This window comes from Plectropomus leopardus, chromosome 9, assembly GCF_008729295.1.
Source record: "Plectropomus leopardus isolate mb chromosome 9, YSFRI_Pleo_2.0, whole genome shotgun sequence".
In the NCBI taxonomy this organism is placed as follows: domain Eukaryota; kingdom Metazoa; phylum Chordata; class Actinopteri; order Perciformes; family Serranidae; genus Plectropomus; species Plectropomus leopardus.
This window is the reverse complement of record NC_056471.1, coordinates 24719574-24734254: the sequence shown is the minus strand read 5'-3', so window position 1 is coordinate 24734254 and position 14681 is coordinate 24719574. Positions and strand designations below refer to the sequence as shown.

General features: G+C 37.1%; 1 protein-coding gene and 1 long non-coding RNA gene across 3 annotated transcripts in view; one reads left to right on the top strand and one right to left on the bottom strand.

Annotated features, from left to right (window-relative positions):
* Positions 1 to 1631: 1631 nt before the first annotated feature.
* Positions 1632 to 12499, bottom strand: LOC121947861. Its single transcript, XR_006106115.1, has 3 exons — positions 12413 to 12499; positions 11637 to 11708; positions 1632 to 1693 (listed from the first exon to the last, which is right to left on the bottom strand). It is a non-coding gene; the product is annotated as an uncharacterized LOC121947861 (long non-coding RNA).
* Positions 12500 to 13610: 1111 nt separating this feature from the next.
* The window catches only part of enox2 (ecto-NOX disulfide-thiol exchanger 2), a 240416-nt gene continuing 239345 nt past the window's right edge, over positions 13611 to 14681 (top strand). For both annotated transcript variants that reach the window (XM_042492832.1, XM_042492831.1), the window contains exon 1: positions 13611 to 13737. The gene's annotated coding sequence lies outside the window, so the exon portion shown is untranslated. The remainder of the gene's footprint in view (positions 13738 to 14681) is intronic.

The following is a 14681-nucleotide window of genomic DNA, read 5'->3' as shown; positions in this document are numbered from 1 at the left end:
AATTGGGTCATGATTTCTGGAAAGACGCATAATTGTTGAGTTTTTCAAATGCATTTTTTGGCACCACAACCAAGAGCCATCTAGTTCCATAATGTCACCATTCTGCAATTTACACCAAAACAATTTAGATCAATAAATAGCTCTACAGGTAAGAAGAAAACAAAACTACTACTATTTTTGACTTTGGGTTTAACTGTCTTTTTAAGTATGATTTTGAATGCAGTATTTTTACAGCATTGTATTTACTTAAGCCAAGGATCTGCATACTTCTTCCAGCACCCGCCTGCCCATTTTCAAGATGTTTGCCTTCAGCGATGTTTCTTTTCTAAACTATCAGTATTTCAGTTGCTTCCATATGTTTCTCAACAGTAGCTGTCTTGGTTTAATCCCTCCACCCCCTGTAATAACAAAATTGATTGTCAACATTTAGAATTAAACCCGAGAAAACATGTTGCTACAGTACAGGATTCAGTTTCACAGATATATATGACATTCAATATTTCACCAACTTAAGCCGTAATAAACTGGTGTTACCACAAATCTCTTCAAAGAGAGGTGGAATTCACCTCATCATGAGCCCACTTGCAGATAAATGCGGAGGCTGCATAGGTAATGATCTGTCATGTTTTTGTCTAGGTGCGAGCTCTCGGCTTTGGTGTCCTCATCAAAGACTTATCTCCGAGGCATTTGGGGAAGTTCCATCTTGAAAAGCTCTCTGCTCTCAGATTCTTATATTCCCATGCTTAGCATCAGCACATTATCCACAATTTGTCACACTGCTTAAGGACCCAGCTGGATTTATAATTCTGTGGTCGGGGACTTTTATGCAACAGAGTTTTTCTTATCGCTAATTTTACAATATCACTGTATCTGTCTGTATCATTTGCTTTTTGCATGATACATACTGTACATAGTGCTGCTAATGCACTCTTTTCATTGCCTTCCCAGCACTTGACGGTACATTAAAGCCATTTATAGTTATTGCACAGATATTATGTGTACGAGGTAGAAAATAATTACAACAATGTACATGTTTCTATTAAAATACAATCATGTAAACTGTAATCTGGAGTGTTTATCATCTGAGGAAATAATGGCTTTGCATTTGCACATACACATACATCTGCAGCACATAAAAAGCAGCCCACAATGTGTGCAATTGATTATCATATCAGATGTGTCAGAACCAAATTTTTTTTTCTTTCTGTCTGCAGGATATAAGAGTTAAGAAATACCTCTCTGCTGTTGCATCACTGATATGACCTATTTTGTAACTTTTGAAATGATACACTGAAATTTATTTTAAATCATATGACCTCCTGTTACATAAATCATTACATATAATTATTTTTTCCAACAAACAAACCAAACAAATTAGTCACTAATAGCGTTCAACCTTTTTGAACTCCAATTATATGAATTACTTGGAAAAAATTAAATGCACTTCATGCATAACAAAAGCAAAGAGAAATATTTATCTGTCTTGATATGCTGTGTAATTGCCCAATTAAGCAATAAGCCGAATTACAAGTGATACTAATGATGTGTTTGGTCACTTGAAAATGATTTCATCCAAGGTGGCAAATGACTGAGATGTGGTTTCAATCGCCAACCGGAACAAAGTTCTTCTTCTTCCCGTTGTGTCAAATCTGTAGAGCAAAGTCGGCTGTGCAATCCATTGAGAGCTGAATATCTAAAAAATGTAAAAAAGACAACTGTGAACTTTCATGTTATAGTCTTAAATAATTCCCTTTGATAGAGACAGAGCATAACAAACCGGCTTAGGTCTTTACACAGCCTTGTGTTTTCTTTTGTTCTTCAAAGTACTGGTTCAAATGTAAACTGAAAGGAAGTAAGCTGGTTACACTGTAATGCAGTTAGAAGAGTCATGTGTTTCATACTGCAATGAATTTCTAGTGTTTTTGCCTTTGAAGTGATCTGACCTTCAGACAAATATTTGATGGGAAATGCTGTTCTGATAAACAAAATAACCAAAACACTTGATGCATTTGCTCACGCTGCATCTGTTTCAGCCTCTAGGTCACTGTGTATAAATATCCACTGATATTTAAAGCATCAGCAGTTGCTCTAAAAATAGGACAGGTTTCACTTTTTGTGCAATACTTTTGGACAAGTCAAAATTGGATCATTCCTATATTTCCAATATTTATAGCGCTTATTGATAGCGGTTTATAGCCACGACATTAAAACCACTGACAGGTGAGGTGAATTACATTGATTACCTTCTTGCAATGCGATGTTTTGCTGGGAAACTTTGGGTCCTGGCATTCATTTGGATGCCACTTAACACACATCGTCCACATAAACTCTATTAAAGTACACCCCCCATTGCAAGGCCATTTACTAATAGCAGTGGCCCCTACAGCAGGACAATGCCATGACGTGTCACATCAAACCGCAAAAACTGCTCAGGAACTGTCAGAGGAACGTGGTAAAGAGCTAAAGGGATCAACCTGGCCTCTAAATTTCCCAGATCGCTATCCAAGCAAGGTGGTGCCAGACGCCATGGGACACTCTAAAAGGTGCTGCGTCCATTCCTCGACATGTCAGAACCAAGTCTGCTCCAAGGGGGCCCAATCATGTATCACACTTGGCTCCAGGGTAACAGCAAATGTGACAGATGCTCAATCAGATTGTGATCTGGGGGACTGGAGACCAGCTAGATGCCTTGAGCTTGTTGTCACATTCCTTGAGCCATTCCTGAGCAGTTTTTGTGGTGTGGCATGGTGCATGAATGCCAGGACTCAAGGTTTCCCAGCAGAACATTGCACTGAAACAAGGTGATCAACATTATTCACTTCACCTGACAGTGGTTTTAGTACTGTGACTGATTGGCGTTACTGGCATATAATGGGAACATCACAAAGGGCCCTATATTCCCAGGCTCCTATGTTTACCAGCTCCATCAGCTTAAGCATATAATAGGAACCTAATAAGGAAGTTCCTGCCTCTGTATTTGCAAAAAAAAAAAAAAATGTGGAAAATACTGAAATCAAAAAAACTATTAGAATTGAAAAATTGAACTGACAATAAAAACAACTTACCAATTAAGAAATGAAAAAAGACTAATTAAGCGTGAGAAAAGAGGTCTAGGGGCGGGTTTAATTACACAGTCGAAACAGGTAACGGTTAGAAAAGAGGTCAGGTTACGATAAAATATAACAAGGAATGCAATTTTACAGTCAGGTTGTGATGAGGAAAAAAACTCATGGAAAGGGGGTCTAAAATCTTCATACACAATCTTACTTGTCAGTTTTTATCATATATTTTAATCTATATATAAGTCTTCATCTGATATATCTTATGTATTGATGTGCAGATAACCAAAGCTATTTTATGGACAGAGAGTGACAAGAGAGTGGCATGAATATAATAGGAGAGTTGAAGTGCGTTAACAGAATAATGAAAACCTGGGAACGTGGGACCTTCGGAACATAGATTTGCTCCTGTAAAAATACATAGCGTGTCAGACACCCAACAGGCACATAATAAAAGATACAGGACTCCTGATAACGTTTTCAGCAATTTAGTATAAATATATTCAGAGAATAAAATATAATACTTGGTTAAATAAATAAAGTCAAATACATGTATAAGTTATACAGTAAAGTCGATGCAGGTTCAGAGTAGGAAAAGGCAGAAAAATCCCAGAGACTATGGTGGTGAAGACATTAAATCTTCAGAGTTCATATTAACTCTTCATAAAACTCACTGGGTAACTTTGTGCACTGGCAGTACCATCGTAACTTTTAAAAAGCTGAAATTCAGTTTAGTGTGAAATCCACAAAGCACATGTTTACCAAGCCAGCTGGTCTGTGATGGCTTTTTACCAGAGAATACCAGAGGGACGTGAGGTGGAAAAGATTTAATTGGCAAGTCAAACTTTTTCATGGTTGCTCAATTTCTGCTTTTTCAGGAGTGAGTATGAATTAAACTTTTTAAATTTTGGAGTAGCTACTTTGTGTCCATGTCTAACACTGTAACTTAATTTGGGTAAACATGGTGAGCCTCGAGAGTGTAATTTAGACGTCACGAGAGAGGCTTCTCTCTGGCAGCATCACTTTATGAGTTAGGCTGAGAGGAAAAAGTTTAGTTTTTTTATTTAAAATAAATCTCTCCAACGTGCAGCTTCGCGCAGGGAGAGAATTGAGAGCAGTCTTGACTGTGTCATCAAATGGCTCAGTCGCCAGAATAAAATGTTGGCATTGTACATTTCTGCAGACTGTGGATACATTGGCATGTTTCATATGCATGACATAGTTTATATTACATGTATATAATTTGAGCTTCTCATCAGGAGGAGGAGGGGATGGTGGATGGTGTGACACCTGGCAGCAGATAGCAGCAGACCAAACAAAAGGTAATTTTATAAGAGTTTGGGACATGTCCAGCCATGTTTGTAATGACAAAAGTGGGTATTTTGTAACAAAGTAACAGTAAGTTCTAGTCATGACTGTAGCAACAAAAGTTGGTATTTTGTATGAGTTTAAGATTTTATTATCAATATTATAGCAACAAAAGCAAGGATTTTTTTAATCGGGAGTTCAGGACATTTCCAACCCTGTTTGTATCAACAAATATGGGTCATTTGTGGCTGTTTGTGGCAACTGAGACAGGTATTTTGTGGCAAGGTTCAGGACATTTCTAGCTGCATTTGTAGTGATAAGGTGAGTAATTTTTGACAAGAGTTCGAGACATGTCTATCTGTGTTTGTAGTGACTTAACTGACCAAGTTCAGGACATTTCAGGCTGTGTTGAGCCTGAGCAACCCAATGGCTTTTCGTCAAAACATGATGTTTTCCTAACCCTAGCCTCATAACTTTTCTGCCTAAACTAAACCACATGTTAATTACAGTGTTCGCATAACATATAACTTAAACTAATACATAAAGACTGCAAAATTTTCAACCCATCCTCTACATATGAAACATACAAATGTAACATATCCCTGGTTTGCAGAAACATACAATGCCAACATTTTTTTCTGACAACTGGGTTGTGACAAATTTGCTTAGATTCTCTCAAACACTGATGTCTTTATGGCTTTTTCCTGTGAAAATCATTGTCTCAACATAAATGAAGTGTCATATGGAAACCAAAGTGTAAAAATAAATTCAGCTCCCTCATCATCCGAGGCTAAAAGAGTCAGCAGGGTTCTCTTAGTTCAGTGTCACGGCGAGCCTAGAGGGTGTGATAAATCCAACAAAGGACTCACATTTTGCCATGAAATTATTCTTACGCCGAACACTGGTAATCAAGGCACAATCAGACGCAGCGACTCATGATGAATCTGTGAATGTGACCCTCCAGTGTGAAAGACAGTCAGATGGCTTAATTCAGCAATCACCACTCTGCTCCAATACCTGATTGGGTCCATTTTGTCTGCGCTCATGTAAAAATCAACCGTTCGGTGAGGAGGGATTACACGCACTTCTGCTCTCATTGAAGACAAGAGAACCCATTATTTCTCTGGTTTGCCACTTGCTGGTGCGAGCGATTAAAACACCTTTGATTGGTTGTAAACATTTTCTCATCAGTTCATAGAGAGGCAGCTCTGTTGACTCTTTAGTTGTGATGGCCAGGGGCAATAGCCAATCAAAGACGGCTTTTATTGGCTGTTGCTAGGATACCAAACTTTCCATATGTGAATCACCCTGGACATGATGAGATTTGTGCAGGCTTGACACTTGAATGCATTGCATCATTCCACACACTATGCACTTCAAAAATACTTGGGATGCATAAGAGTGGGAAATCTAATGAGAAAAGTTGAACAGACTGGTGGAGGGACCACAGACAGCAGCTTGGGAGGAGATTGGATGCCTGCAGGAGGGCTGATATTGAATGCTCTCACATACACTGTTGATGAGAAACGACATGTTTTCTCTGGTCAACAGCAACTTATACTGTGGAGGTAATCTCTTTTTTCATGTCTCTGCTGGGATGTTGTACCATCAAAGCCCCGTGGCTGACAGAAAAATCTCTTCAACAAACGTATGAAAGCACACTGTCCATCATTAGCCGAAATCAGTGTCCTTAAAATATTCCTACAGTTTGGGTAAACAGATTTTTTTCCACTTTCATTTCCTCAGTGCTGAAGGAAACATATTACACTTCACATCAGGCTGGCAGTTGTTTACTGTTGGTTACAACCGTGCCTACCTTTGTCCAAAGGAGTGATATAAGGTTATTTTTCAAGACGATAAGAGAACATAAAATATAGACGAGCCAAAAGACTACTGAAGTGCAACATTTCAATAAAATGAGCCAATGAGTCCTTAATTCTCTTTCAGCCAAACAGCTGAAATATTTACCCAACAAGTCAATAAAGAAACAATCCAGAAAATAATCCCCCATAAAATCAAAAATTTAAGTTTTTACTCATCTGTTTGTGTATTAATTATAAAGAGCTCCATGTGTCTCTACTCTGCCTGGCTTGCTTGTGTTTTCTCCTCCCCTTCTTCACGTAGCGGACTGGCAGCCTAGTTTGAACTCACCTGAGCTGATGAGCTCGCAGGCCGACAAAGCCAGTTCACTCATGTTTCTCTGATCCCTCCCGGTTTGGTTACTTTGTTTTTTGCTTTTCTTTTACCTCACAACATCTTCATACAGTATTTACCACTTGCTGTCATTGAATAAATTTACAAGCACACTAATATTCCACTATTATTCTGAATATGAAAATAATTTTAATTTTTCATGGGTCATAAAAACAGCATATTCAGTTTGGATTTTCTGAACTACGCTGGGTTAAAACTGCGGAACGGTCACAAGTTTACCATTTTTCCATGGAGCGCTGGCTGCTTGCTTTCAGCTTTTTTTTAATCGTTTTTTTTTTTTTTTTAAAGTATTTATCCATGTAAAAAAAAAAGTTTTATTGTTGTAATTTTCTAGTCTCTAATCTTATCCTTTAAATTGCATCTGTGTTGTTTTAATTTTGCAATGTGGCGCACTTTGGGCAGCTTGTTTGTATAATAGGTGATGTATAATTAAAGTTGAGTTGAGTTTAGTTTGAATAGATTGTTTCATTTTTACCCCATGAGTGTTTTTTAATGTAAACCAGTGGGTCCAGAAAATCCCAGCTAACCCCAGAAAACCACAAACATGATCCCAAACACCCAGTATAGTTGTGCCCACTTTCACTAACTAACCATCTTAAACCAAAATATATACTTTATAATTTTTATACTATTGGTATTCATCAAATTTAAGCCATAACCAAAAACTCTTCAACAAAAAAGCACAACAAAAAGAGACACTCCCAAACTTGTGTATGGTCTTAAAATCTGTAGTTTACGTGGGTAAAGTCTCAAATTCAGCAGACTTACCAAACACCAGAATGCCTTCAAACAAACTCACAGACCCCTCAGATGTCACAGGAGAAAGCAAAATCTGGCTGGTGGGCAGCCTCCTGTTTTGTGAGAGAACTGTATGTGCTCTATACAGTATATCCACATTATAAACTCAAGCGTGATACCGCTGAGTTTGTGCAGTGGGTGTCTAATTGAAGCAACCCGCTGTGAACCAGGTAACGATACATCTTCCAGCTGGGAGAGACATGTTAACTGGGATTAGCATTCATTCGGGAATATTAATGGCTCATTAAGCATTAATAGATCTCTCAGATCAGTATTTACACTGAACCAGTTTCTCTCTTCTAGCTGGAGCGTACGTGATGTCGAGAGCTGTAATAAGTACTGATGTTTAGTCGCACAGAAGAAACAGACGTCTGCAGAGCAAATAGTGATTAACAGGTAGTGCAATCAAATGCAAACAAACCAAAGAAGATAAATTAATGTTGAGTTGTCAAAACCTGTAAAATATCATCATAGGCCTGGGGGGGAAGGGTGGGCACAAAAAAGCATTAGCAATGGTGTAATTGGCTGTAAATGGTCCAAAACACTTAATGATGTGGGAGTGGAATGCATGCTGGCACATATGATAATCCCCTTGTAATGAGAATTCACTAGATATCACTGGCTTTGTTCATGCCCCAGCATCTCTGAGAAAGCTTAGCCACCAGAACAGTAACAATAAGCCGTGGAGTTGGAGATGGCAAGAGAAAAGTGAAATTACACACAGAAATGAAATCATTTGCTTAATAAGGGAAAAAAGTGATATTAGAGACTTTAAAGTGACACGTCCATTATTTTTCCGCTTTTGGATGATTAAATCGGGACATTGTGGTGGTTAACACTGTCATCTCTCAATGAGGGTGTACTTTAAGTGGCGAGAAAGTGAGAAAAATCAGCTTTGAGCTATTTTAGTTGTTAAAGATTAGGATGCAGACAAACTAAGCCTCGCAAATCCCAAGCCCAAGGTGCCACGGGAACAAAATGAAGAATGAGGCGCGCGGATAAACATGTCACAAAACCCGGATGTTTAGAGAGCGGCTTTTCATCTCAGATCTAATTCACGGCGGCTTAGAGAGAAAAGTTGTCATCACAACTCAGTGGCTGAAAAAAAGCATTGAAATCTTTAAATATATTTGGAAATATACATTTATACATTAATGTCCTACAGCAGCAACTGTAAATCAAAAGGAAAAGTACCGTTTCTGCTAAATGGCCCCTGTGACTGATATTTTGTTATAAATATGACATCATAAAAATATAAATGCTGATGCATGAACCAAGAAGCACCATTTTACAACTGTGGCTGGTTGAGGTGGAGCTATTTTTAACTATTTTATGAGTCATGCAGTTTAGCCCAGTGGTTTCCAACTTGGGGTTCGGACTCCTCCAAAGGGTCACAACATAAACCTAAGGGATTGTGAGATAATTAAAGGATAGTCTGCTATTTTTAAAAAACTATTTTCCCATCCTTTTGTGTCTAAGTGACTAATCTCAAAATAAATAAAATAAAATAAAATAAAACAATTATAGCTGAATAGAAGCATAATGGTAATTATAATATATATAGAAAATACTTGAGTAAAATATCTCACAGTTGTACTTGGGTATAGCACTTGAGTAAATGTATTTTGTTACTGTCCATCACTGTCACTACTATAGCCAATATTTAGTTTCACTATGAGTAGATGCAGATTTGTGTGGGTGCTTATGAAGTGTAAAAAAAAATATGACACTGATTTTTTGTTCTGGAATTTCAGTGAATAAATTCCTAGCGTAAGAGCAACTCATGCAACTTTAAATTTCATCAAACCCATCTAGATAATAGCCTTGTATTAATTTGAATTGGAATTTGAAGGGAATCCATTAAATAAGTGCAAAAGAATAATGACAGCTGTAAAAGAGGAATAAGACTCCTGATAAATGCAGCAGATGGACAGAAATTAGTCTTCTGGGTCTTTAAAAACGTCTGCACTTAAAACTAAAAGATCTGAGCTGCCAACACCAGGAGATTAAAGTTGTATATTTTTGTATAATTAAAAAAAAAAAAAAAAACATCCAGTAGCTTTCAAGTGAAATAAGATCAGTAATAAAAACTGAACGTATCTGTCCAAGTCCTATCTGGAGTTATCTGGAGTTTCTGGAAAACTCTGTGACCTATAAATTTCCGCACTAATAGCCCAGAGCTCAGCATTCATAACCAATAATATTTTGCATAAGTTTTGCCCTTGATACATATGTAAATTCACTTTGAATCTAGGATTTTTATTTGTGATGAAATGTTTCTACATTGTGGTATTGATTCCTACTGAACAGGGCTGTTGAAGGGAGGTCAGGATTTCAAAATCACCCAGCAGAATCTACAAACATTAAAAAAAAAAAAGATATATTGTTTGGCCACAAGCCAAACAATATAAATTGATTAAAAGCTAAACATTTTAACCCCATGATTTCATGGTGTGAAAATTGTTTTTCAAGTTTTCTCTACACCAGTAGAGATTTAGATTTGACAAAATCAAAGAAGACTTGCAACTCAACTTGGACTTTAACACCAATGACTCATGACTTCACTTCGACTTAAAACCTTCCCAGAAGCTCAAAGACTGAAAAGTATGTTATTAAAAAAGTACGAATCATTTCATTCCCCTTAATTTCCTGAATGAACTAATGTTAATGTTATTAACTCCCTGCATGTTGACATGTAATTCCCCAGATTCACTTTGTTTGAACCAATCCGACACCAGCCCATCAGGTTGCAAGAGAGAACCATGAAGAACTAAAATTATGTTACTGAAGAAAAAATTATACAAAAGATAATTGCCTTTGCCTCCGGGTGGTCAACAAAAAACTAATTATAATATGCAAAACATGCAGGTGGAAGTTTACAGATGGAGATGCTAAAATATTTTACAAACTTGCTTTGACAAATGAATACAAATTTTTAAAAGCATTAATGACTTTTGTAAATTTAATAGGTTTTTAATCTGATGTTCAAATGGCATTACACTTGGTGAAGAGTGCATTATGACTTGTTTAGGACTCGAGACTTAAAGTTTAGGACTTGAGATTTGAGACATGTTAGTCTTGACTTGGGACTTGAATTAGGACTTGAGTACAAAGACTTCAGACTTACTTGTGACTTGCAAAACAAAAACAGTGTCCCACCTCTGTAAGAATCTGCCCTAAAATTTGTGGTGTAAGTAGAATTTTATGTGCAAACTCTTCTTTCTGTCATTAAACCACAAAAAACTCACAACAACCATAACCAAAGACAAATCTTGTTGGTGAACCTCCCTGAAGTAAGGGCCTGTTCTTTATTTATCGCAGAGGGGGGGCTGGGGTATGACTCCATTGTTTTATTGTTTGTTTGTTTGTGTGTTTTCTAACCTCCCCATAATTACAAATACTTTTCTTTGAGCTTCTGTGAGTGAAAAGAGAGAATGCATGACCCTCCCCGACCTTAAATTAGTTATTGGATTTTAAAACTTACTCTTTGATGTTTGAAGTTAAAAGTTGAAGATGAAATCCAGGAGTTTAACCTTTTTTTCCTACTTTGTTGTGCAAGCTGGTTAGTTTGCACTTAAGGTGAGGTGCTTTAAATGAGATGTAGAACAAAGTGATTTTGATGATATATAACTATTTTAAGTTCATATTTATTTATGATTTTTTCCTGAAAGAAGTGCTCATTGCAAATGTCGTTTTAATTTTAAAAAGCAGGGTTAAAGTAGAAAACATGCATTTCAAACCTGTTGACCGTTTAGGAAAGCATGTTTTTTTTTCAAAAACTGGCAGTAAAATAGATACAAATACATTTAAATTTGTATGCCTGAGCCAAAATAAAAAGCACAAGTCCCTCCCTGGAGCTAAAAAATGATATTTGACGTGCCACCCTCTTCCTGCACCATTCCTCCCTTCTCATAACAAACAACAGTTCCTAAGCTTCCCTTTATCATCCTCTCACATTCAATTGTGTCTCTCCTCAGCAGCTAAAAAAAACAAACAATCACAAACAGCCACAGTATGGCACCCAGTGACCTTTAAAATTCAAAATAATATGTTATCAAAATTAAGTGTTTGAGCTGCCAAGCTCTGGTTGTGTTGACACAGAATGACCCTCAAGCATCTACAGGGTAAGGAGCCAGATAATTAAGTGCAAAGTGACAACACTGAACACGGAAAGTTAAGTAATGGCTGTGAAAATTAATCTCACTCATTCTTATCCTATAGACAACAGGCCCTTAGCCAGTTATAATTTGTCCTCACCTGTAGAGCCTCAGGCTGATGGTCAATGCTGGTCTCTGTACTGACTGCTGCGTGCTGCTTCGTCCCTGCTCCCTGTTATTGCAATACAGACAAAAAAATACGTGCAAAGAAATTTTAGAAGAGAAATTCTGAAAAAGCTGTGAAGAAAGTCATTCTTATTCTATAAATATATTTCCCTATAGCCATTAGTTATTATCTGTCCTCACCTGTGAGGCCTCTCCCTGACTGTCAGTGCTGCAGCCTGCTCTCTGCCCTGACCACAGCCTGCTGCCTTCCCTCTGCTCTGTCTACTGTAATAATACAGATTTTTTTTTAAATTACACACAGTAGTTGAAATAGCTGTGAAAATTAATCTCAAAGTCACTTTTATGCTATATATATATTAATTTTAATCTCTCTTTTCCTGTGAAGCCCCTGCATGACCATCAGTGTGGCCTTCTGGTCCACCTTCACCTCCCTGCTCCTTCTATTGTAGCATTAAAGATTTAAAAAAAAATAAGCGCAAAACAATCGTGAGCACAAGATGTAGCAGGATTTAGGGTCAATTTTAATTAGTTTAAATTAATTTATTCTTAAACAACGTTCAAGAAAAATGACAAATAAATCTACCTTGTACCTTGTAGGCTACCTTGTACTTATCCCTAGCTTGAAGCTCGCTAGCCAGCCATAGCCGACAATAACGCGAGTTTTCGTCTTCACGGAGCTATATTGGCCTGTAATTAATTTGACATAATTTAGCTAACATTATCAACAGGCAACAGCATTACTCAACTTACACGGTTTGTTTTGAAGAAGGACTCCGAGTTGTTTTGCCTCTTGCAGGTTGGTTTGCTGCTGTACATTATTTGTGGTGCTTTAGTTAAAACTGACAGCTCAAAGCGGTGCTGCCACCGCGCGCCTCAACTGTGTCATGTGATCACAACAAGACTGCGCGTGCATGCCGCCGCCTATTTATGGTGCGTTTCAACACCGCTCGGAAAACGAGGTACGAAATAAATTGAACGTTTGTAAAAAAAAAATTTAAAAAATGCGGGGGACAAAGGGTTAAATGCCCCCTCTAAGCAAAATCATTGAACAAAACTCCCTCCCAGCCCATCTTACATAATCATCTGAAGCGCCTGAGCGTTTGGCACCACCTCCTCCCCTCTCATAAATAACGAGCAGTCCCTAAAGTCAGACTAAATACTTGCCCCATCATTGTTATGGAATTACAGAAATACTTGGTTTGCCCAAAGAAAGCGCCGATTATTCCTGAGTATTTTAATTCATCATATTTATGCTTGATAAGTGTATTTTTTCAGCACATCTACCCCTTGAAACCTGGGCAAATTGGTTTGAAAAAAAAAAAAAAAAACACGGGGGGAAAGGCAATAACCAACTTGGCAAGATATGTCCCACAAGTTTAGAAATGAGAAAATTAGAATTAGAAAAGGCGACAAGAAACTGACCTCAAATTTAGTTGAAAACGGGAAGGAGTTTGATTTTTTTTAAGGTATAATAAGATATATCTTAATATTTACAAGTATTTTAACTTAAAATTGTGTTAAAAACATCTTATACATTTATTTAAACACTAAAAACATTTCAGTATTTTTAGGGTAATTTTCTTGTTTCTGTTTTACTTTTCTTTTCTCTTCTCTTTTTTTCTTATTTTCAGGTAATTTTCTTGTAACTTTTTATTCTTTTTAATCTTATCTTTTATTTAATCTTCTTTTTTTTTTTTTTTTGCTAATTTCCTGCAATTTATGGGCAATGTTATAGTATGATGCTTATTGCCCCTCTATCTATGTATTAGACAATCACTCCAGTCTGCTCAAGTTTCAACGTGTTAATCTAAAAAGCAGCACCAAAACGAAACCATCCTAAATATTTCGCCTATAGGGGGCCGCGAAAAAACAGTCAACAAACAGCACGTGTCAGCCTCTCGCTTGCCGTACTTGGCTCCGCCATTGTTTGACAGCTCTCGTTGCTAACCAGAGGCTTTTCCTGGTTACCCACTCAGCAAGAAGCAGCTGAAAGAAACTTTCAAGTGTCGTGAGGATATGTGTGGACGTCTATTAGCAGCACAGAGAGCATGGAGGAGGACAGACGCCACAGCCAGGTACTTTATACTCCCTCTCAGCTTTCTTGTTTTACTTCTTAGCTGCTAACTTCCGACAATGGTAGTTAGCATTAGCTTCTCTCACAGACACGGGAAGTTTACAGTGAGGAGCAGTGTGATGAAAGTTGGCGGCATTTTATTCGTTTTCTTCTTACATAATGCGCTTCTGTTGGTGTCATATTGAGCGTTATGTATCCACGAATTTAGTCGAATTATATGACTTTTTTCTCCGAATACGTAACGTGAAGTTAGATGACTTAACTGATGATATGTTTGATTGTATGGAGGAGTTTTGCAGAGCAGCATTTGATAGTCTCGTTTTTAACATCTGCAGTGAAAATCCGTCTGTTAAGCTAATTTGTATGTTTCACTCTCGGTCAAACTGCTGGTTTTGTCTTGAGCTGGAGATTTGTGCTGTTAAAGTCCCTCTCTCCACGTTTTGCTGTACTAAAGTAGGCTACAATTTTGGAGTACTTGTACTTCAATGACTTAGATCTGTTTTACGTTATACTTCTGCTCCACTACACTTTAGGATCAAACAAAGTCATAATCATTTGACAGTTTTTATTTGTAGTTACTCTGCAGATTTATACTTTAAAACAGCGTATAAAAGGATATATTATGATGCATTATAGTGGATTATGCTCGTAGGTCGTAACGCAGTTGATTTTAGTTTCACCTCTACCAGCTGAAACATTAGTGATGCTTCCACATTAATGCATAAATAATTATAATTCAGTTACATATTGTATTTGCATTTGTATTTTATATTTTGAACTTACATTCTAGTTTGACACATTTTATTGGAGCATAAGGCAGTTTTATATTTTACACACTTTTTTTATTTTACACACTGTACACACTCAGCGCACTATTATATTGTAATTTAAATATTCACATATTTGTGCTAATTGTCTATTACTGTATTATTTTAAATCTATTTA